Here is a 24,077-nt window from a genome sequence, read left to right as displayed (position 1 = left end):
TTGAGAGCTACTCTCTCCCCTGATCCAGCTTTCTGGTCCTTTTTCCACCCATGACATCATTCCCCAGACAATAAATTAGATCCACCTGCATATCAGATTTCAGACTCAGGATAAGAAAAAAAAACTAGTATAGTCATGGGCCCTTTGGAATATAACTAAAATAAGCCTACTAGCTATCTACAAAATGGAGACCCCCAAATCTTCATCTACACTATTCCAGCCTTTAAGTTCATGATTAGTCAGCCATTTCTTTGGCTTTATATATTAACTCTTCTTTCAGACACCAGGTTCCAGATGCTAACATGATGCCAACCAGACTTCCCTGAACAGACAACCTCACCAATATCTCCTGGAACCCCGCTTCCATAGATCCCCACTACTAGGGAAAGAGATACAGGCTGGGAGTAAGGATTGACCTGTCAATGCCCATGTTCAACGGGGAAGCAATTACAGAAGCCAGACCTTCCACCTTCTACACCTCATAATGAGCCTGGGTCCATACTGCCAGAGAGATAAAGAATAGGAAAGCTATCAGGGGAGGGGGAGGGATATGGAGTTCTGGTGGTAGGAATTGTGTGGAGTTGTATCCCTTTCGTCCTATAATTTTTGTCAGTGCTTCCTTTTTATAAATAAAATTTTTAAAAAGTATTATTTTGAGTCTCTCAGGTATCATTCTAAAGATATTTATGCAAATTCTAAAATATATGTATGTATTATCCCTCATAACACACACAAACCTATTACTACAACTTGCAGCATGATATACAATGATATACACAATCATTCTGTTAAATAATAATCAAAATCTAAATACTACTTAATTATTTTCTTTCTTCACAGCCCTACTATCAAGGAAATGGGTAGGGCCTTAAGTACCACTTGCCTAGACTACTGGATTTTCTTAAATGTTATTTATGTATTGGATAGAGACAAAGAAATTGAAAGGGAAAGGGGATAGAGAAGGAGAGATAAATAGAGACATCTACAGCCCTGTTTCACCGCTTGTGAATCTTTCTCCCCCCCCCCCCCCCCGCCACAGCTGGGATCTGGAGGGCTGAACCCAAATCCTAGCAATCTATAGCATGTTTACCACCTAGCCCTAACCTATTGAATTTTATCTAATTGGAAATACTATAGAATATCAGACAGAGTTGTATTTGGGGCTCAATAAGAGAGAAAAATGTTGTCAGCTAAATTATGACATAACACTGATGATAAAAGTTTATTTTAAGAGACAGTTTTAAAGCATGTATTTATTTTAAGAGACACTGTTTTAAAGCACATTGGCATATACGTGCATCTAGAAACAAAACATTGTATTATAAAATTCTCTCAAAAAGTTCTACAATATCAAACCTGCCTTTCCTTGAATTCAATCTTCTGCCAGAGTAATTTTCTAAGCTAGGTGCAATCTTTTCATACTTCTATTTAAAATACTTTATGCCCTCTCATTGTTACAAGATGAAGTCTAAATAACTCAGTTACTTCCCTTTCTGGCATCAGTTCACTCCAATACCCTACACTCTAGACATGACCAACTATTGACTATCCCTCAAAAAAAAAAGAGAGAAAGAAAGAAGAAATGATGAGGAAAGAGAGAGAGAAAGAAAGAAAGAAAGAATGAATGAATGAAAGAAAAGTAGACTTTCAAAACTGCACTGTTGTACAATTTGTTCCCTTTGCCTAGAATACTTTTGACCCTTTCCTCCCCTAGCTAAATACCATCTGTCATCCAACACTCATCCCTGGGAAAACTGCCATGAACTTCCCCAGTTCAATTAAATGTCTTTTCTGCACTGTGTTTAATTCCATCAAAGCACTTCTTGCCTGGTATTAGATTTCATTGTTTCCTTGCCTGTCTTTATTATTCTTACTTTTCTTGCATCTCAGGAGATTGCCATAGTGCCTAGTCTATGGTTACTATTGAATAAGTATTCACTGAATGAATATAGTCTATGTTGACCCATGAAAATAACCAACATATCTACCATAATGAAGATGTGGGTGGTTTTGCAAAGGGCACAGTGCACTGGATCTGAAGTCATAAGGTCTGGAACATCCAACTCTCTGCTGTAGTCCAGTTAATGTTGATAAGACTTAGTTTACTGACCTAAAACCAAGGGAGGGGAAATAGCAGAATAGTTATGCAAAGAGATTCTTATGCCAGAGATTCGAGTCCTAGGTTCAATCACACATACCATCATAAACCAGAGCTGAGTAGTAATCTGTTAAATATAATAACAATAATAATAATTTACCAAAACAAAACCAAGAGAAATATTATCTCCCTAGATGTGTTGTTGAAGAAGTGGTGTGAGAGAAGCATCTACAATAATTAAAAGAGTTGGTGCTTTAAACATTGCAGTTCAGAGTCAGGGGTAGATAGTATATTGGTTATGCAAAGACCTCTCATACCTGAGGCTCCTAAATACCAGGCTGAATTCCCTATACCACTACAAGCCAGAGCTGATCGGTGCTCTGGTATACACCTTCAGTCTAAGCACTTAAGGTTTCAAATTAATAAACTGATTGAATGTCAGCATTGGGTTCAAATTTTTAATGCATTTTAATAATAACTTTTTACAAATATTAAATCACCTATAATCTTATACCAGGGAGACAAGAAGCAACTAGTCTTGTCAGTATACAAGATATAGTTATTTATAAGTAGTATTAAAAGACATAAATCATGGTAAATGTTTTATGTACCCTCTAGGGCTTTGTTTTCCTTCATGACTCTTTGGATCCATACCATTTGATGCTGAATCTGCTGATCTCAACCAAATCAATGCAACCATTGCCACCTCGACATGTTTCACTTCAGACTGTGTCCAGAGACTGCAGGCATGCTCCAATAATCTGGTGAGAACTTTCCTAGCTCATAGGACTCTTAAGTTCCATTTCTGATAGCACACCTCCTGGAAGAGTTACAGAACCTAGATATAAACCAGGGAATATGAGGCAGTGCACACATGCACATGTTTGCATAAGTTAGGGGAAAATATATACCTTAAAGTAAAAGTGTGCAATATTCTGCAGTTACTCAATAATTATAGTAAGCAAGTAGGAAGACCTAAAAAAGACAACATAAAGTACTTAATCAAATATTTTCTACTTAGACCTAGAAACCTTCTCACCTACTTCCTTTTTCACTTCCTGCAATCACACTAAACCTAGCCTTATCAGATAAAATAAGGACTACAAAAGGTGTATAAGGGCAAGAAACTAGCATATTTTAATGAGGGCCCTTTTGGTCACTACCAGGCCACCCCATCATCTGGGGCCCTAGTCAGGGAATCCTGGGATTCCCATATAGATATGATGGGCCTACACCTCTAACAGATCCTTCTCTCCACCAACACTGGTCATCTCCATCAGGAACAACATCACAAACCCTCTTATGGGCCTCTATAGGACCTTGCCCTCACTGTAGAACAACAATGGTGAAAACTGCCCCACGCTCTAAAGGGAGGCTGGGTCAACATACTCTGCCATTCAAGGAAGACAGGTCTTGAAATGAATGCAGCCTAGAATGTTCCTAGCTATGACCATGGAATACAACTTCAGACCAGCTGGGATGCAGAGGCTGTACAGGCTCCTGTGCTAAGTATGGATAGACATGGGTCCCAGGTCAGATCGATGGGGTTTAAAATTTATGGTATTTATATACTTTTTCTATATTTTGGGAGCTACTCTCTGCCCTGATCCAGAGTTCTAGTCTTATTCCCAACTCTGACACCAGCTTTTTTTGTTGTTTTGTTTTGTTTTTTGTCAGCCCTTGGCATGTAATGATCTAACTTTTGTTCTTCCAGCCTAAAAGTCCCATGATGTTCTATAATTTATAATTTTGATGAAACACATTCTACAAGGCTAAGTAACACGTGGGACTGAGTCTCTGCATGAGGCAAGTAAGTACCACATCACAAACAAGTTGAAGCTCTATGTATGTGAAATATATAGTAGTTCTTATTTTTTTAATTTTATTTATTTATTTATTTATTTATTTAATCAGAACACTGCTCAGCTCTGGTATAGGGTGGTGCAGGGGATTGGACTTTGGAGCCTCAGGCATGAGAGTTTCTTTGACACCAGCTTTCTAAACAATACTCTTAGCCCACCTGCATGTTAGCTGTCAGGCTCAGGCAAAAATCAGTAAAGTCACAGACCCCTTGGAATATACCTAACATAGACTTTCTAGCTTCTTCCGACATGAAAACCCCAAAGCTCATCTGCTATATTCTTACCTTTAGGTTCCTGGTTACTAAACAATTTTCTCTGCTTTATATCTTGCTGCTCTTCAGCCACCAAGTTGTAGATGCTACCATGACACTAACATGACTTCCTTGAGCAGATAACCTCACCAGTTAGTTCTGGAACCCCACCTCCCTAGATCCCTATACAACTAGGGAAAGATAGAAACAGGCTGGGAGTATTTATCAACCTGTCAATGCCCATGTCCAGTGGAGAATCAATTACAGAAGCTAGATCTCTCACTTTCTGCACCCCATAAAGATCCTTAGTCCATACTCCTAGAGGTGATAAAGAATAAGGAAGCTTCCGGTAAAAGGGATGGGATGTGGAATTGTACCCCTCTTATCCCACAATCTTGTTGATCATTATTAAATCACCAATTAAAAAATAATAAAAGAGAAAACATATCCCTAACTATTGAATTTGTTTCCCTCATTAAGGAAAACAACAAATAAATGCAAATGAATGAAATGAAAAAAAATTACAGCTCTTTTTAGAGTGACCAGAACATCACATGCTGCTAAATAGTCTATATGTACCTTAAAAACAAACACAATCATTAACGCATATTGTAATATAAATTAGCTTTGTTTTTGTTTTTATTCATTACTTCATAGATTTATTTATTAGATAGAGACAGAGAGAAACTGAGGGGAAGGAGAGTCAAAGAAAGAAATAAAAAGAGAGACATCTACAGCACTGTTTCACTGCTCATGAAGCTTTCACCCCTGCAGGTAAGGATCAGAGGCTTGAACTAGGTCCTTGTACATGGCAACATGTGCACTATGTTATATAGAATGTCTTAAAAATAAAGATGATAAAAGACAGATTCAATTGTACACACCATATTTTTCAACCATATTGGGTAATCATCTTTAATAGTTTCCTTTAGATACTATCTAAGTTTATACTCACATAAATACATACACATATGCATATAATCATTTTTCCTATACAAAATGGACTTGCATACACATGCAGGCATATATATGTAATGTTCTGAATGTTGCTTTTTCTCCCTTTAATCTCTAAAGGGACTTTGTGAGCTTCTGTGTCTGCACTGAAGAATTCCAAGCAAGTAGAGAAGTATGTGGAAAGAAGGATTTTATTTCTTGTATCACATCACAACTATGAGCTCTAAGCAAAAGGTAAAAGCTTTGACTTACAGCTTCAACTCTTTCTACTGAGAACCACAAAAGAAACTGCCTATCTAAAACAATGAACAACCTAACTATGTGTTTCATGAGACCATAGAGGAAGACACTGTAGCCACATCAAAGGGCTGCAAAACTCTCAATACTTTGTCTTGGAATCAAAGGAAGCTGCAAGCAGAACCAACACAGAAATAAGTGAGACTTTAGCACTACTGTTTCCAACCTGTTTTTCATCCTATGAATGATATTCTTCCCAGCAAACCTTCACCTTTAAAGGAAAAATATTACTTTAAAAGTTGCAAAAAGTTTCCATTTTAGGACTATGGCACATATATAGAAAGAGATCTACATTTTTATAAAGCTGTGTCTGTTTAGAAATCAGCAGCTGATGGGGCCCTATTCGGGGAGTCCTGAGATTTCCCAAACAGACATGATGGACCTAGACCTCGAATAGATCACTTTCTCCGTTGTTACTGGTCATCTCTATCAGGAGCAACAAAACAGACCCCTTTATGCCCCCCCATAGGACCTTGCCCTCAACTTGGATCAACAACGGTAGAGAATGTTCCATCCTCTGAAGGGAGGATGGACAACATACTCTATGCTACACCTGAGGAAGATGGGTCCTGAAATTGGGCAGCTTGGAACGTTCCTACTTATACCACAGAATGTGAGCTCAGATCTATAGGGATGCAGAGGTCATATAGGCTCCTAAGCTGAATATGGGCCCCGGATCACATCGAATCCATGGGGTCTACAGTCAACAATATTTATACCCCTTTCCCATATTAAGGAACTACTCTCTTCCCTGATCCAGCTTTCTGATCCTTTTTCTATCCATGACATCATCTCCCCAGACAATAACTGACAAAGTTACAAATAAAAGGCTGTTAAAATTTTGGCAAAAAAATAAAGTTTGTCAAATTCAAGATGTGACTGTAAGTAGACCTTCATTCATCTCTAATTATGGCCCAGATTGTTCATGTCTTCTTTCTCTGATTTATTTTTCTCAAGGATCCATCACCTGAGTTGGTAATCCAGTCTTCACACTCTCATGAAAGACCCCAGTTTAGCCAGTATGCTTCCCACACATAAATCACTGGTGGCCCACACATACTGCAATTCTCCCTGTGGCAGGGGAAGTCCAGTGAATCAGAAAGCACAGACAGAAAATTTAATAGCCCGTGTTTAGTAAATTTCTGTAACTCAAAGCCTACCTATCACATACTATAGAAAATCTAGCAGAAAGTTAAAAATAAATTTGGGAACAGGACAGTAATTTCTGAAGATCTCAGATAGACTGTGTCTGAGAAAATTAAATCACAATATTGGGTTTAGGAGCCTGACTTGGCTTTCTTCACACTGCAGGCCACAGATAGGGTAAATCTAGCAGGCAAAGAAAAAAATATATTAAGTGTAGGGAGCTAGGGGACCCAGTGAGCCTAGTCACTGAATCCAACAAAGTAGAAATGGGGAGGCTCATAAGGGCAACTAGGCATTGCTCATTAATAACTGATTCTCTAACAAACTGTAAAGATACTGACACAATGTATTTATAGTTTAGTGCCTGAGTCAGGCTAGTGGGATAGTCTGATGCGGGAGCTAGAGATTGTCAAGTAGAGAAGAGCAGAGGGGGAAAAGGCACACAAAAGGATTAAGGCTAGTTATATATTGAAATAAGGGCATCTTAATAATGCCAGACTATTTTGTGCAGCTGGAGGTACCAGGAAGATAGGGCCAGCATCATGGTGAGAAATTAAATAAGACTAGAAAAATAGTCAGAGAAAGACAAGGAAGGGCCCTGTGAGATCATGGTATAAAACTTGGGTTTTTAACGTGATGATACTAATTCTTATTTAAATTATAGAAGGGAGATTGACAACATGTAGACTGTGTATCTGAGCTTCCATTGCATCTCCCATACCATCTTATAACTGGCAATCAACTGCCCCTACGCCTACACAAAACCGTAATCTTAATGAAAGCAGGGAGCATATCTAGTCTCCCATTAATATATAGCTAACACCTTCAACAATGCCTAGCACATAGTCATGGATGGGATGATGGATGGACGGACGGACGGACGGACGGATGGATGGACAGAGATATTTTCTACTATAGTTTTTTTATATACATGTCTAAATCATGTTTATAAAGAGGACACTGTCCTATTTTGTGTCCTAACACATATCTCAGCATAAACTGAGATTAAGAGACATTCAAAGTATTTTTAAAATTTTGTTGTCTGTTTTTTGAGGTAACTTATATTTTATTTTATCACTTGTGGAGTTGAATTATGATTTACTTCATGGCTTACTTTAAAATTTATTAAGAAGTTCTTCCTTTTAGTATCCTAAAATCATCTCAGACTACCTTTAGCATGTTCATTGGGAGTTGGCAAGTAATTCTATGTTGATAGAACCCATCACCTTTATGATTTTCTCTCTATTCTTTTATCTTTCATGTCATCAGATTAAAGAGTACTAAGTCTGATGAGGTAATCCCTTTATTGTTCATTTTCTAATTTGGCCTTTAGAAGCTATTTTTATTCAGACTGTCCAGAAGGAAGTTTACAAAGGCCAACACACAATATCCTAGGAACAAACATAAACTTCCTACCAATGTACAAATGAAAGTTTATGTGCTTTATCTCATTTTCAATTTTTTTCATTATGATCAAATTTTTGATGATCTTTGAGTCTCTGTAATGACCTCTCAGTTTCTTTCTTTTCATAATAAAAGTTCAAATTCCAGCAGTCTCTACCTCACCCCCAAATGTTTTTTTCCTTGCTTATGATAATTATCACCTACCACTCTATCAGGGTATCTTCCAGTCCTGGATACCAGCATCCTATTTAAGAAGATAGGACAAACAACTTTATCTTTTCAAGTCTATGTGAAAAAAAAAAAAATTAGTGCTCACTTCGGCAGCATATATACTAAAATTGGAACAATACAGAGAAGATTAGTATGGCCACTACACAAGGATGACATGCAAGTTTGTGAAGCGTTGCATATTTAAAAAAAAAAAAATCTAGAAACAACTGATTAAGTATTCTCTAAAATTAACTACTTACAATTTTGTCATCTAATTTTCACTTTCATAATTTAATAATTATTATATAGCAAATACTTATAAAGTATTAAAGTTATACCAGGAATTATTCTAAGTGACATATACAAGCAGTCATTTCATCCTCATAAAATCTCTATGACGGCATACTGTCATAATCCCTATTTTACAAATGAGGAAACAAGGGCACAATGAACTTGAGTAATTTCTCAGTTATATATATATATTCTAGAACTAGTATGTGACTGAGGTGGAATTTCTGACTCAGCCTAGAGCTGGAGTTTGATGGAAATGGAGGGACAAACAGACCAGGGCCCATGAGATAGGGCACATGTACATATGTATCTATAAGTTGGAGGAAAATACATACCTTAAATTAAAAATATTCAATAGTCTGTAGTGAGCAGACTTAGATTCAATAATTGCAGCAAGCAAGTAGAAAGACCTAAATAAAGACAACATAAAGTACTTAATCAAATATTTTCTACTTAGACTTAGATACCCTCTTCTCCTACTCTCTACTTCACTTCCCTCAATCACTCTAAGACTAGCCTTGTCAGATAAAGTAAGGACTATAAAAGCTGTATAAGGGCAAGAGACTAGCAGTTTAATAATGGCCCTTTTAGTCACTACCAGGCCACCCCATCATCTGGAGCCCTAGTCAGGGAATCTCTGTATTACCCATAGATATATGAGCCTAGACCTCTAATAGATCCTTCTCTCCACCGTCACTGGTCATCTCCATCAGGAACAGCATCACAAACCCTCTTGTGGGCCTCTACAGGACCTTGCCCTCCATGTTGAACAGCAATGATAGGGAATGTCCCACTCTCTAAAGGGAGGCTGGGTCAAACTATTCTGCCACTCAAGGAAGACTGAACCTGCAATGAGTGCAGCCTGGTATATTCCTAGCTGAGACCATGGACTGTGACTCAGACTGACAAGGATTCAGAGGCTCCTGTTCTAAATATGAACAGATATAGGCCATAGGTCAGATTAATGGTGCTTATATACTTTCTTCATATTTAGGAGATAATCTCTGCCCTGATCCAGCTTTCTAGTCCTATTCTCAACTCTGACACCATCTTCCCAGACAATGCTTTTAGCCCACCTGCATATTAGCCGTCTGTCTCAGGAAAAAATTAATGAAGTCATAGTCCCCTTGGAATATACTTAAAATGGACTTGCTAGCTAACTTCCAACACAAAGTCTCTCATTTTCATCTGGTGTGTTATTACCTCTAGGTTCCTGCTTATTAATAAATTTGTTCTGTTTTATATCTTACTGCCTTTCAGCCACCAAGTTGCATGATGCCACCCTGACTTCTCTGGGAAGACAACCTCACCAATGTGACCTGGAGTTCCATGTCCCTAGAGCTCTATCCCACTAGGGAAAGAAAGAAGAAAGAAAGAAAGAAAGAAAGAAAGAAAGAAAGAAAGAAAGAAAGAAAGAAAGAAAGAAGGAAGAAAGGAAGGAGAGAGACTGGGAATATGGATCTACCTGTTAATGTCAATGTTCAGCAGAAAAGCAATTACAGAAGCCAGCCTTTCCATGTCCTGTACTCCATAAAGAATTTTAGCCCATACTCCCAGAGGAATAAAGAATAGGGAACCTTCCAATAGAGGGGATAGGATACAGAACTCTGGTGGTGGGAACTCTGTGGAATTGTATCCATTATCCTACAATCTTGTTAATCATTATTAAATTACTAATAAATAAATTAAAATAAAAACATAAGGAGCTCCCCTTTACCAATGCTGAGGAAATGCTATTCTAGAAAACTGTAGTTGAGGGGCCAGGTAGTGGCACACCTGGTTGAGCACACACATTCCGTGCCAAAGGACTCAGGTTTAAGCCCCCGGTCCTCACCTGCAGGGGGAAGGCTTCATGAGTGGTGAAGCAGTGCTGTGGGTGTTTCTCTGTCTCTTTCCCTCTATCTCCCCCTCTCCTGTTAATTTCCCTCTGTCTCTATCCAATAAATAAAGATAATAGCAAAAAAAGTTAAAAAAAAAAAAAAAGAAAAAGAAAACTGTGGTTTAAATAGTACAGTTTCACATCTTATCTACCACCGAAGTGTCATCTTCCTCTACCTTAGAGCATTGGGCCTCCTACCCTGTTCCAACCAGTGATAGTGACTTTTGGTGAATATGCAAATATACTGAAACTCAGTTTTGAGATTTGACACAGACACTTCAAAGTTTGTTGAAAATAGCCAATTTAATCATATCTGGATACTAAAAGTATTTCTTATACAACTCATTTCTCACCTTTACTCAGTCAATTCTCCATTTTCAAGTCATCACAACCATTTGAGATCTACCATTCCAAACAAAACAGCTGACATACATCCTGTACCAGCCATATGAACTGAAACTATCATTTCCTTTACTGTAATCTTACTATCATAAATGAAATGAAAACACATTTGACAGGCAATTAACAATAGCACCTGGCATACGACAATTGATCAGTAAATGACAGCAGCTGTAAAGATGGTGGTGATAAAGAGATTATGACAGATTATGCTATTTTCAACTCCCTTCTCAACTAAAAAAAATTCCCTATTTCTTGGTGATTTAATAATGGTTTACAAGATTATAAAATTACAGAATAATTCCATACCAAACCCACCACCAAAGTTCTGTGGCACTCCCCTCCACCACACACATACACACCATGGTAGTTCTGAGAAAAGGGCATTATGTGCATCCCCAGAGTCTCCAGGGTTATCACTGGGCCTCGGTGCCTGCACCATGAATCCACTGCTCCTGGAGGCTATTTCTTCCCTTTGGTTGCCTTTGTTGTTTATCATTGCTCTTACTATTATTGTTGTTATTGCTGTCTTTGTTGATGGATAGGACAGAGAGAAATGGAGAGAGGAAGGGAAGACAAAGAGGGGGAGAGAAGACAGACACCTGCAGACCTGCTTCCCGGCTTGTAAAGCGACCCCCCTGCAGGTGGGGAGCCGGGCTTGACCCGTATCCTTACTCTGGTCCTTGCACTTTGAGCCACGTTCGCTTAACCCACTGCACTAGTGCCAGGGCCCCCTCCCCAGAGATCGTTCTCAAGTGCAAGTTCTCAAATGTTTTAACTTCCAAGTTCTCAAATGTTTTAACTTTCAAGTGCACAATATTATCTGGGACATTTCTGGTTTCAGGGAACCACCCCAAAATTCTGTCAGCAGGAAAACCATTAAACCCAGAGGCCCAGAGATCCTCTTTGTCTTCATTGTCACTGGGACTTCACCACTCTAGGTGAATGTTTTCAGACAGAAAGACAGAAACAGAAGGCGAGAGGGAAAGACATCATAGCTCCAAAACTCTCCTAGGACAGTAGGATCCTAGAGGCTATTTTGAATTGAATGCAGATCATACACTGGGCAAAGCAGACACCCTCTCAGGTGATCTATCTCCCCGGCCCAGATTGCTCTTTGAACCAATTCTCAGGTGATTTTGATGTGGTAATCTTGCACTGACAATGTCTTGAGATTAAATTGGCATATTTATTTTCTTCAGCATAAGTTACTTTTAAGGTTTTAAATTAGCTGTTTTGTTTTGTTTTTAGTGAAATTTGAGGTGGATTATTTAAGGGTGTTATTTATTGAGAAATAATTATTTCTGATTGCCAACTTAAAACATTTACTCAAATATTATGTGACTTAAATTTTAAGAGTTAAATAAATACTAAAGTAGGCATGCCATTGACAAGCATAGGTGTGTACATACGCACAAACACACACACACACACACACACACACACACATATATATACATACCCATGTGAGCATTGATCTCAGCAGTTTGAAATACCCTTAAAAAAACTTTTGGGGGAGTCTGGCGGTAGCGCAGTGGGTTGCACAGGTAGCACAGGTGGCGCAAAGTGCAAGGGCCAGCGTAAGGATCCCAGTTCCAACCCCTGGCTCCCCACCTGCAGGGGAGTCACTTCACAGGCGGTGAAGCAGGTCTGCAAGTGTATATCTTTTTCTCCCCCTCTCTGTCTTCCCCTCCTCTCTCCATTTCTCTCTGTCCTATCCAACAACGACAACAATAATAACTACAACAATAAAACAAGGGCAACAAAAGGGAATAAATTTTTTTTAAAAAAATGACACCCCCCTCTTCACTCCTTCCACACTAATTAGTAAATGTACCAGCAAAAAAAAAAGTTAAAAAAAACTTTTGGAATATTTTCATTATCTCATAAAGACTAGACTTAAATTTCTATTCCTGCTAAATTACAGATTTCATCAAAAATTTACCTATTGTTATACAAATTAAAATAGTGTTATCTATAACTCAGAAAGGACAAGCCTTGTTTTATTCAACCCTATCCCTCATACATCCATACAAAAAATTTTAATGTATGGGGGGTTAGGCGGTGGTAAACCGGGTTAATCACACATAGTACAAAATGCAAAGATCCAGTTCAAGCCCCTAGCTCCCCACCTGCAGGGTCACTTCACAAGTGGCAAAGCAAGTCTGCAGATATCTCTCTGTTTCTCTCACTCTCTACATCCCCCTCCCACTCTCAATTTCTCTCTGTCCTGTCCAATTAAATGAAAATTTTAAAAAAATGTTTTTAAAGGCCTCCAGGAGCAGTGGATTCATAGTACAGGCACCAAGCTCCAATGATAACCCTGGAGGTAAAAAAAAAATAAAACAAAATAAAATATTTTAATGTACTGCATAGTGCTGACCCAATGAGCATTTCCAGTATTAGCTTTTAAAAGTCTATGCATGAATAGTGCCGTTCTATAGATTACAAAGCCAGTGAAAGAAAAATTACATTTCCATTAACCACAAAGAAACATGATAATTTATTTTTCATTAAACTGATTCTATGCCCAAACCACTACACTATGTCACCAACTACATTTTATTTGTATTGGAGAAAATATAATTTTGAAAGACAAAAAGAAAAGTAAAAATTTTCATAATATTTTCCTTTGTGGTCATTATATAACTTCCATAGCATTATGAAGAAGTTAAATCTATTGAGGGCTAGGTAATGGTACATCTGGTTGAGTATACACATTACAGTGCACAAAGACCTGGGTTCAAGCCCCTAGTCCCCACCTGTAGGGGGGAAACTTCATGAGCATTGGAGCAATGATGCAGGTGTGTGTGTGTATGTGTGTGTGTGTGTGTGTGTGTGTGTACTTCCTCCTTCCCTCTCAATTTTACTCTGTCTCTAACCAAAATAAATAAATAAACTTAAATCTAAAATACTTTCAAAAACAAATTGAAATTTACAACCAAATAAAGCAAATAGATTTGTCTCTGCTGTTCTTTAAAACAATTTCAAAAGAGTATTGCACCAAAGCAAAGGAGTCAGGAGGGAAAGAGAGGAAGAGGAGGGAGAAAGTTTTGGGGGCCTGGTATATAATGAAATTGTATACCTATGTCAGTTAATTCACTGTAAAGCATTAATCCCCACAATTTAAAGATATTCAAAACATTCAATATTTTTAGATGTCTCTGTTCAAGCTTTGAATAAACTAGTTAAAGGAAATTTTCAGATATTTGTTAATATTAAACAGGTAACTTACTTGAAGATAAAGATGTCTCACCATTAAAATGCTTTATCTAACATTTTCTAGTATTTGTCATGTAAATAACTATGTCATATAAACATCACCCATTTCAGATCTTTTAACATTTCTATGATCAAATGCTTTTAATTCAATATTCCTTGCAATGCTTGGCAGTAGTATGTTTTAATGTGACCACTTACAAACATTTAAAATTGACCTGCATTCACTCAACCTAATAGCATATTTAAAGAAAAGGAAAAAAACTTAAGCTTAATTTATAATTTCCTTATTTTCACAGTCCACTAATATGTGTTGGTAAAACTATCCTACTCTTGGATCCTACTAAAGTCCAACAGGTGAATAATTTTTACATTATATTTTGAAATTTGAGATTGACACAGTCCATTCCATCTTGTTACTCATCCAGTTATTTAAAGGAAATTATTTGTCTGAAGAAAAATAAAAAGCATGGAAGTGTTTTTTCAAGACTCATGAGCCATCATAAATTAGCATGTGTGTTGTCTTTGGTGTGGCAATGATTCTAAGGCGTTTTCCAGGTGCCTTCAGGGTTTCTCTTTACTTTGATAGCCAGGTGTGTGGAAAGTAAAATTAATCCAAAACTCCTACTCATTTTTGTTTGTGTTAGCTAATACGTCTATGTGAACTACACCCAGGTCTGGAAGTCTACTTGCCTAGCAACCATTTTACTAGTTATATGCAGAGGTATTTCAAAGTTCACAATAATGACTTCATAGGGTTGGCTGATTGTCTTTTTACAGAGTGTTACCTCACCTCTTGAAGTCTCCTGGAAGGTAGTTCCAGTATAACCTATATTTATTCAAAGCAATTGTTGATGGGAGAGTAACTCTCCAGTTTAGTGCACTGAAATTAGTACTGCTCTTACTCCTTTACAGACATTGAAAACCCATGTCTTATACTCAATCAGAGTTTACACTAAAATTAATTGCATGGTAAATTGTAGCAGGACACATGTAAAATACACATAACACTGATTCTTGGCCTGGGGTCCATAGACCTGAGCATGTGTGAAAAGTGTGTGTGTGTGTGTGTGTGTGTGCGCGCGCGCAACTGTGCACTTTTCTGAGTATAAGAGTCATCATTTTCTAGACATTCCCAAAGGAGCATATGACTACAAAAGAAGTTGACAGGTAGAGGAAACAGTATAATGGTTATACCAAAAGACTTTGAGGGGGTCGGGCAGTGGCACAGTGGGTTAAGCACGTGTGGCGCAAAGTGAAAGGACCGGCATAAGGATCCCGGTTCGAGGCCCCAGCTCCCCACCTGCAGGGGAGTCACTTCACAGGCAGTAAAGCAGGTCTGCAGGTGTCTTTCTCTCCCCCTCTCTGTCTTCCCCTCCTCTCTCCATTTCTCTCTGTCCTATCCAACAACGAACAGCATCAACAATGGCAATAATAATAACCACAACAAGGCTACAACAACAAGGGCAACAAAAGGGGGAAAAAATGGCCTCCAGGAGCGGTGGGTTCATGGTGCAGGCACTGAGCCCAGCAATAACTCTGGAGAAAAAAATAAAAGACTTTGATGCCTGAGGTTCTAAAGTCCCAGTTCAGTGCCCAGCACCACCATAAGCCAGAGCTGAGTAGTATTCTAGTAAAATAACAACAATAATAATAATAATAATCTGGGCAAAAGAACATGCAAAAATAATTTATTTTATTTTATTTATTTTTTTTTTAATTTTTTATTTAAGAAAGGATTAGTGAACAAAAGCATAAGGTAGGAGGGGTACAACTCCACACAATTCCCAACACCCAATCCCCATAACCCACCCCCTCCCCTGATAGCTTTCCCATTCTCTATCCCTCTGGGAGCATGGACCCAGGGTCGTTGAGGGATGCAGAAGGTAGAAGGTCTGGCTTCTGTAATTGCTTCCCCGCTGAACATGGGCGTTGACTGGTCGGTCCATACTCCCAGTCTGCCTCTCTCTTTCCCTAGTAGGGTGTGACTCTGGGGAAGCTGAGCTCCAGGACACATTGGTGGGGTCTTTAATCCAGGGAAGCCTAGCCAGCATACTGGTGGCATCTGGAACCTGGTGATTGAAAACAGAGTTAACATATGAAGCCAAACAATTTGTTGAGCAATCATGGATCCCAAGCTTGGAATAGTGGAGAGGAAGTGTTAGGGAGGTACTCACTGCAAACTCTAGTGTACTTCTGCTTTCAGGTATATATTTTGCAGTAGTTTATGGATACGTGTGCACATAAGCTCTCTCTCACAGAAACTGGTGTATATCTAGGTTATGGGACTTTGTTAGAAAGTGAACTACCTGAGATGAAATTAGAGTGTACTATTAAAGGAAAGGTCTCACCCGAGTAATGAAGCTGAAGGGTTGTCATTCCACACGTGAAGTCTCTGGATACATTCTGAGGTGATACATTCTGAGCCCAGCAATAACTCTGGAGAAAAAAATAAAAGACTTTGATGCCTGAGGTTCTAAAGTCCCAGGTTCAGTGCCCAGCACCACCATAAGCCAGAGCTGAGTAGTATTCTAGTAAAATAACAATAATAATAATAATAATAATCTGGGCAAAAGAACATGCAAAAATAATTTATTTTAGTGTCAAGTTATATATGACTCATTTTATTGGGCCAGTGAAATAACTCAGACAGTATGCTGCTTTGTATTGTGCATAACCCAGACTTGAGCCCAGCCTCCACTGCCATTGAAGGGAGCTTCAGTGCTGTGATATCTGTCTATCTCTTTATCTTTCTTTTTTTAAAAAAAAAGTCTTATTTTATTTATTTCCATGAGAGAGAGAGAGAGAGAGAGATAGAGAAAGAGAAAGAGAGAGAAATGAATCAAAACTCTGCTCAGGTCTGCCATATGGTAGAACCAAGGATTAAACCAGGAGCCTCTGAGGTCTCACATTCAATGTCTGATGTGCTTCTACTAGGGTATGCCTTTAACCTTACTGTCCAGTTACTTCTACTGATTTCTTATGGCCTTTCATAATCAAATCAATCTGATCCTAAAGTGTTTCTCCTCTCCTTGGATTTATGCTGAGCCTTCCAGTAGATTCTCGGTGCTTGAGTAAGTGGTCTACATCAATCAATTCTAGAGGCAATCAGAACACAGGTGGAACACCAAAGCATTTTAGATGGAAAATAAATAGCATTTAGATAAATTCAAGTAGTAATATCCCCTTGGGCACTCTCTTAAGCTCCAGAAATAAGGCATAAAAGTGAGGGCCAAAGAAAGTGTATGATGTGCTACAGGTTAAGAGGCTAGTAAATGGCAGAACAAAGACTTAAATTCAGGTTTTTCTGAATCCAAGTCCTTCTGCTTAATTATTCTGCCTCTTCGGAGTCTCTGTAGTTAAATGTTTATTCTTATTTTTTACATATTTTATTTATCTATTGAACAGATACAGTAACTGAGGTGAAAGAGGGAAATAGAAAGGGAGACGCTAGTAGCACTGCTTCACTGCTTATGAAACTTTTCCCCCTGCAGGTGGGGATTGGGGGGCTTGAACCCCATTCTTGAATATGATAACATATATGCTTAACTGGGTGCTCCACCACCCAACCCCTTGTAATTAAATGTTAAAGAATAAAATTGGTGGGTCCAGGCAGTGCACATCCAGTTAAGCACACATAAATCTAAGCACAAGGATCCAGGTTCAAGCCCCCAGCTCTCCACCTGCAGAGGAGATGCTTCAAAAGTGGCAAAACTGGTCTGTAAGTGTCTACCTTTCTCTCTCCTTGAGTTGAGTGTACACATTACAGTGTGCAAGGTCCCAGGTTCAAACCCCTGGACCCTGTCTGCAAGAGGAAACCAGTGCTGCAGGTATCTCCTTCTCTCCCTGTCTCTGTCTCTCTCTTTGTCTCTCTCTGTCTCTCTCTCTCTCTATCTCCCCCTCTTTTCCCAATATGTCTCTTCAATAAATTAATTAATTAATTTTAAATAATAAAATCAAGAGGTGGTGAAAGTAGTCCATAGAAAACTGGCTCAGAGGACAGAGGTAGATAGCATAACGGTTAGGCAAAACAGACTCCCATGCCTGAGGCTCCAAAGTCCCAGGTTCAATCCCCTGCACCACCATAAACCAGAGCTGAGCAGTGCTCTGGTAAAAAGGCAAAAAAAAGAAAGAAAGAAAGAAAGAAAGAAAGAAAGAAAGAAAGAAAGAAAGAAAGAAAGAAAAAAAAAAAAGAAAACTAGCTAAGAGATATGAAATAGAAAAATGGAAAGTTAAAATCAAATCTAGGAAACAAGTAGATTTTGTCATTCTTTTTTAGTGGCAGAGAGAGAGAGAGAGAGCTCCAATATTTTATGTAATACCAGAAATCAAACCCAACATTTCACATATGCAAGCTGATCACTCTGTCCCAACAGAAGCAATAGTGTGCACCAACTATGAGCCAAGCATAGCATAGAAAAGATACTGTGGTGCCAGTCTAGATATGACAAGGGAAGAGGAAAAAAAAAAATCAATAATGAATTAAAGGGACTCTGAAATCTATAAGGAGGAGTGTTCTATATTTACTTTGGTATGGGGCCAGAACAGAGAGTATTTATGGCTGAGATTTGAAGAGATACAAGCACACCCGGGGAATAAAGGAATGCACAAGGTAGGGTGGGGATGGGAAACGCATACTTTACGGTAAGGTTATCTTTTCACAGCTAGGTGAGATTCCCCTTATATTTCCTTTAACTTGGATTTGATGTCAAACTCCAGCTATCTATTCTCTTAATTAATTAACAAGACTTTTCTCCTTGACCAGGCCCCAAATATTTCCATGTGACACACATTGGCAGAAGTTATTTCTATTGTGGGCAGCCAGAGCACTGTTAAAGGTATGATGTTACATATTTGAGATCACCCTGGGAAAATGATTGCTCAATTAGAATTTCTTCAGTTCTCATACCAAAACTGGACTGTTGCTATCTGGTTGTCATCTGGATGTCAGTATTATCTTAGGATCTGTCACTTATGGAAACTACCATCATTTTAGTTGTTGCTCCAGATGCTACCACACAGTTTTAGCTGTATGACTCATCTGTGGGGGAGACGGATGTAATTCCTTTTAACCAATTAATTTTAACTTGTCAATCTTCATGAAGACCTGCATATTTTTCACCATCCTTCTCATACTCACCAGTGTTATGATGAAAATAGCAGGTTGCTTTATTTATCCAAGCCTAAAGAAAAGCAATAGTAGTGCTGAGATGCATTTTCTTTTTTTTTTTTTTTCTTTTTGCCTCCAGGGCTATTGCTGGGGCTCCGTGCCTGCACCATGAATCCACTGCTCCTGGAGGCCATTTTTTTCCCTTTTGTTGCCCTTGTTGTCTATCGTTGTTGCTGTTAATATTACTGTTGTCGTTGTTGTTGGATAGGACAGAGAGAAATGGAGAGAGGAGGGGAAGACAGAGAGGGGGTGAGAAAGAGAGAAACCTGCAGACCTGCTTCACCCCTTGTGAATTGACTCCCCTGCCAGTGGGGAGCTGGGGGCTCGAACCTGGTTCCTTATACCTGTCCTTGTGCTCTGCGCCACCTGCAAAATGTAGATTATTTTGGTGCTATTGTACAATGATGGAAAGAATTTCAGTCAGTGCAAGTTTACTGTGAAGTGTGCATAAACTAACGTGCTAAATATAATCTACTGAGCACCCATTGCTCAAAAAGTTCTGAAACAAGTTTTTTTAATATCATTTATTTATTTACTAGATAGAGACAGTAAGAAATTGAGAGGGGAGGGTGAGATAGAGAGGGAGAGAGAATGAGAGACACCTGCACCCCTGCTTCACCACTGGTGAAGCTTTCCCTCTGCAAGTGGGGACCAGGTGCTTGAAACTGGGTCTTGCATGGTGTAATGTGTGAGCTTAATCAGGTGCACCACCACCTGGTCCCTGAAACAAGCTTTTCAAAAAGGTTTTTTTCTGTTTTTAAGCATACTTTGGAATTAGCCTACAAAATTTACTGGCTTGATTGTGTGTGTGTGTGTGTGTGTGTGTGTGTGTGTGTGTGTGTGTGTATGTGTGTGTGTGTGTGTGTGTGTGTGTGTGTGCGCGCACCAGGATGTCATAGCTCCAGGGTGACTAAAGACAGAGACAGAAGGAGGGAAAGAAACCACAGCACTGAAATTTCTTCCAGTATCGTGGGGACCAGGTTCAAACCTGGGTCGTGCACATGGCAATACCCAGGTGGGCTATTTTACCTATGCAGTATAAATTCCTTTTCAGGAACAATATGAAAATTATCTGCCTAATGTAGGAACAACTCTATTGTGAAATACTTCCCAAAAGTTCTTAGACTAGGGTCAGAGTCCTGGGTTCAAATTGTAGCTCAATCCTGTAATTTTTTTTCATAACCATAGTTAAATTTCATAACTACCCTGAGTCTCTTTATTTGAAACACAGTGATAATAAATTTTACCTTACCAAGGTATTGATTTGAACTCAATGAGAGGGTCCATTAACCTATACTTATACCAGAGTATGACTAATGGTACCTTAAATTTAAAAAGCAGTAGGCTGATTCCAGACTCAGCAAAAGCCTATATTTAAGATGTGATTATTTCATTATTAACAGAAAGTTGAAAGTTTTGATATTTTGAGAATTCTGTGTAAAATACAGCAATCACCCTCCAAATACCAATGATGCCAATAACTAAATCTGTAGCCTAGACCTCCACTCTAAATCTTAGATATTGATACCCAGTGGTATATCCAGATTGACATCCAATGAACCATCTCAACATGTCCCAAACTGAACTTAGCATCTTGCCTTTGAAAACAATGTTATTTCCCAGCCTAGTAAATGGGACACAGACATAATTCACTCATTTTTAAAATTTAAAATCTAGATGACACCCTAAAATGCTCACTCTCTCATGTCCCAACCCAAATATTTAAATAAAGACTGATCTGTAGTGTCTAAGAAAAAAGCAGAGTACTTTTTTTAAAAATGCCAAGCCTTACCCCCAGAGACTTCTGAGTTAGAAGGCCTATGATACTCTGTGGGAGTATGCAATTAAAAATAAATAAAACTTCCACAAGAAATCTGATAATCACGAACATTTGAGAGTCAATGTTGCGTACTTTCTTGCCAGATCTCATTTCTGTTCCTTTCTCCACTTCTGCATTTCCCTTACTTTAGATTCTCATATCCCTCCTAAATACTGAGTAGCCACTCTGCATCCAGCCTCTTGGCCCTTGCCCCTATTATACTATCATTTCAAGCCCTATTAGTCTGAACCTAAGATTTGGAGAAAAACAGATCTAAATTCAAACCTCTCCTTTTCTAATTACCAGGTCTATAACCTTGTGAGATCATCCATCTAAGATGATAAGAAAGAAAGAAAGAAAGAAAGAAAGAAAGAAAGAAAGAAAGAAAGAAAGAAAGAAATGAAGGGAAGAAAGGAGGAAAGAAAGAAAGAAAAATAGAAAGAAGGAAGGAAGGAAGGAAAGAAAGAAAGAAAGAAAGAAAGAAAGAAAGAAAGAAAGAAAGAAAGAAAAGGAGAAGGAGAATAGAGGGAAATGGGAGGGGAAAGGAAGGGAGGGGAGGGGAGGGGAGGGGAGGGAAGGGAAGGGAAGGGAAGGGAAGGGAAGGGAAGGGAAGGGAAGGGAAGGGAAGGGAAGGGAAGGGAAGGGAAGGGTAAAGGAAGGTGGGGGCCAGGTTCAAACACACCTGGTTAAGCGCACATACTACAGTGTTCAAGAACCCACTAGAGGAGCAGAGCCAAGATGGTGACTTGCAAGCAATAGCTGGCATGAGCTCCAACAAGCAGAAGCTTGTGACTGGGGATTCTCTGGATAGGGTTCCAGATGTTAGCCTGATGCCACCAAACTTCCCTGGACAGACAACCCCACCAATGTGTCCTGGAGCTCCACAGGCTGGGAGTATGGATGGACCTGAACATGGAACGCCCATGTTCAGCAGGGAAGCAATTACAGAAGCCAGACCTTCCACCTTCTGCATCCTACAATGACCTTAGGTCCATACTCCCAGAGGGTTAAAGAATAGGAAAGCTATCAGGAGAGGGGATGGGATGCAGAGTTCTGGTGGTGGGAACTGTGTGAAGTTGTACCCCTCTTATCCTATGGTTTAGTCAATGTTTCCTTTTTATAAATAAATTAAAATAAATAAATAAATAAATAAAAGAACCCACTGAATTCAAGCCCCTGATCTCCACCTGCAAGGGGAAGCTTTATAAGTTGTGAAGAGAGGTGTCTCTCTCCCTCTCTATTTCCTCCCCCTCTCAATTTCTCTCTATCTCTATCCAATAATGGATGGGATGGGATGGAATAGGATGGGATGGGATGGGATGGGATGGGATGGGATGGGATGGGATGGGATGGGATGGGATGGGATGGGATGGGATGGGATGGGATGGGATGGGATGGGATGGGATGGGATGGGATGGGATGGGATGGGATGGGATGGGATGGGATGGGATGGGATGGGATGGGATAGAGGGAGGCTGGGAAGGAGGGAGGGAGGGAGTGGGCGTGATGTGATACTAATACCTCTTAAAGGTTTTGGACAGAGGAGATTTGGACAGAGGTTTGTTTATGTATTTATTTATTAATTTTTGATAGGACATAGAGAAACTGAGAGGGAAGTAGGGGTGTGAGGATAGAATGCTTCAACACTCATCAAACTCCCTCCCCCCACCCCCATCCCACCGGTGGAGAACTGGCCTGAAATCCAAGTCCTTCTGCACTGTAATATGTACTCTCAACTGGGTGCACCACAGCCTGGTCCCCATCAATATTCTTCACTGGGAGTGTGTGTGGGGGAGTGAAATCATCTTGGTTCCAGAAAGAAATGTTTCGGTTAAAATGTTTCAGTTACCTCAGGCTTAAGTAAGGGGGCAGAAATGGCACCCTGAGACTATTAGGAAACAATATTAATGATGATAGCTAATTTTTACTAAGTGGTGTGTGTGTGTGTGTGTGTGTGTGTGTGTGTGTGTGTGTGTGTGTGTAAAAGTAACTGGGACCTTGTGTATATATGATTTCACCACTCCTGGGTCATTTCATCATTCAAATAGAATGACAGAAAGGGACAGAAGTGGGGGTCGAGGGGAGAAACATGACAGAACTTCCTCTAATGCAGGAGCTCAAATACAAGTCTCAGCTTGACAAAGGTATGCACCTTACTATGGTCTGGGAGGTGGTGCAGTGTAAAAAGCAATAGACTCTCAAGCATAAGGTCCTAAATTCAATCCCTGGCAGCCTATGTACCAGAGTGATATCTGGTTCTTTCTCTCTCCTCCTATATTTCTCATTAATAAATAAATAGAATATTTTAAGTAACTATTTACCTTATAGTTATTAACATCTTACTGAGTATAGGTTAATTTTAAATGCAAAAAAAAATTAACTGTCTAAATGAAAAGAATTGGTTATAGTGCATTGGAACCATTTTTGAGTCTGACACAGTCAACCTTCCCACTTCCTTGTCATGATCCTCTGACCCATAGCCTGGTGGCCTGTAGTAACCACAACTACTAAATAACTTCCCTGAAGTCTCAAGGGTTCTTGTCATTTTCTCCACTAGCTTAAAAAGAGCCATCAATAAATTCTTTTTTCTTTTACACTTCATAATCTATCATAAAGTCATCCAGTCTTTCTCCCAGCAGTCCATTCCCATAGTGATGTGGTGAAATACAGGACCACACAAGTAAGGACTAGTTTTAATTACTAAACCTTCCCTATTGTGTTTGGGTTTTTTCTTTACCCTACAGACTCAATTAGAACTCATCTGTAAACAGCTGTGCCTTCAACCAAGGAAGTCTCAAAACCCTCACCTAAGAAGAATGCCAGCTTGATTATAGAGAACATGGAAAATATCAAAGGACTCTTGTGAAGGTCTTCCGGTGGTCAGTACAAGTTTTTAAGTTTCTGTTCCAAAATACCTTGGCAGCCATATTACTCCAGTGAGCCAAGAAGGGGAAAGTCTGTTCTTGCATCATTATCAACAGCTTGGGGAAAATCCCAGTCCTTTGCCACACAAACAAGGTGTGACTAAAACAGAGCCAGACAAACTGAAACTCAGCATTTCATGCTTTCATAGCTATA

At 39.1% G+C, this 24,077-nt stretch overlaps 1 non-coding gene across 1 annotated transcript; it reads left to right on the top strand.

The window, feature by feature from the left end:
• Window positions 1-8,320: 8,320 nt before the first annotated feature.
• Window positions 8,321-8,427, top strand: LOC132541034 (U6 spliceosomal RNA). The gene has a single exon (XR_009552228.1). It is a non-coding gene; the product is annotated as a U6 spliceosomal RNA (small nuclear RNA).
• The last annotated feature ends 15,650 nt before the right edge of the window (window positions 8,428-24,077 follow it).

This window comes from Erinaceus europaeus, chromosome 10, assembly GCF_950295315.1.
Source record: "Erinaceus europaeus chromosome 10, mEriEur2.1, whole genome shotgun sequence".
Taxonomy (NCBI): Eukaryota; Metazoa; Chordata; class Mammalia; order Eulipotyphla; family Erinaceidae; genus Erinaceus; species Erinaceus europaeus.
Note: the sequence above shows the minus strand (reverse complement) of the source record. Positions and strands in the feature narration are given on the sequence as shown.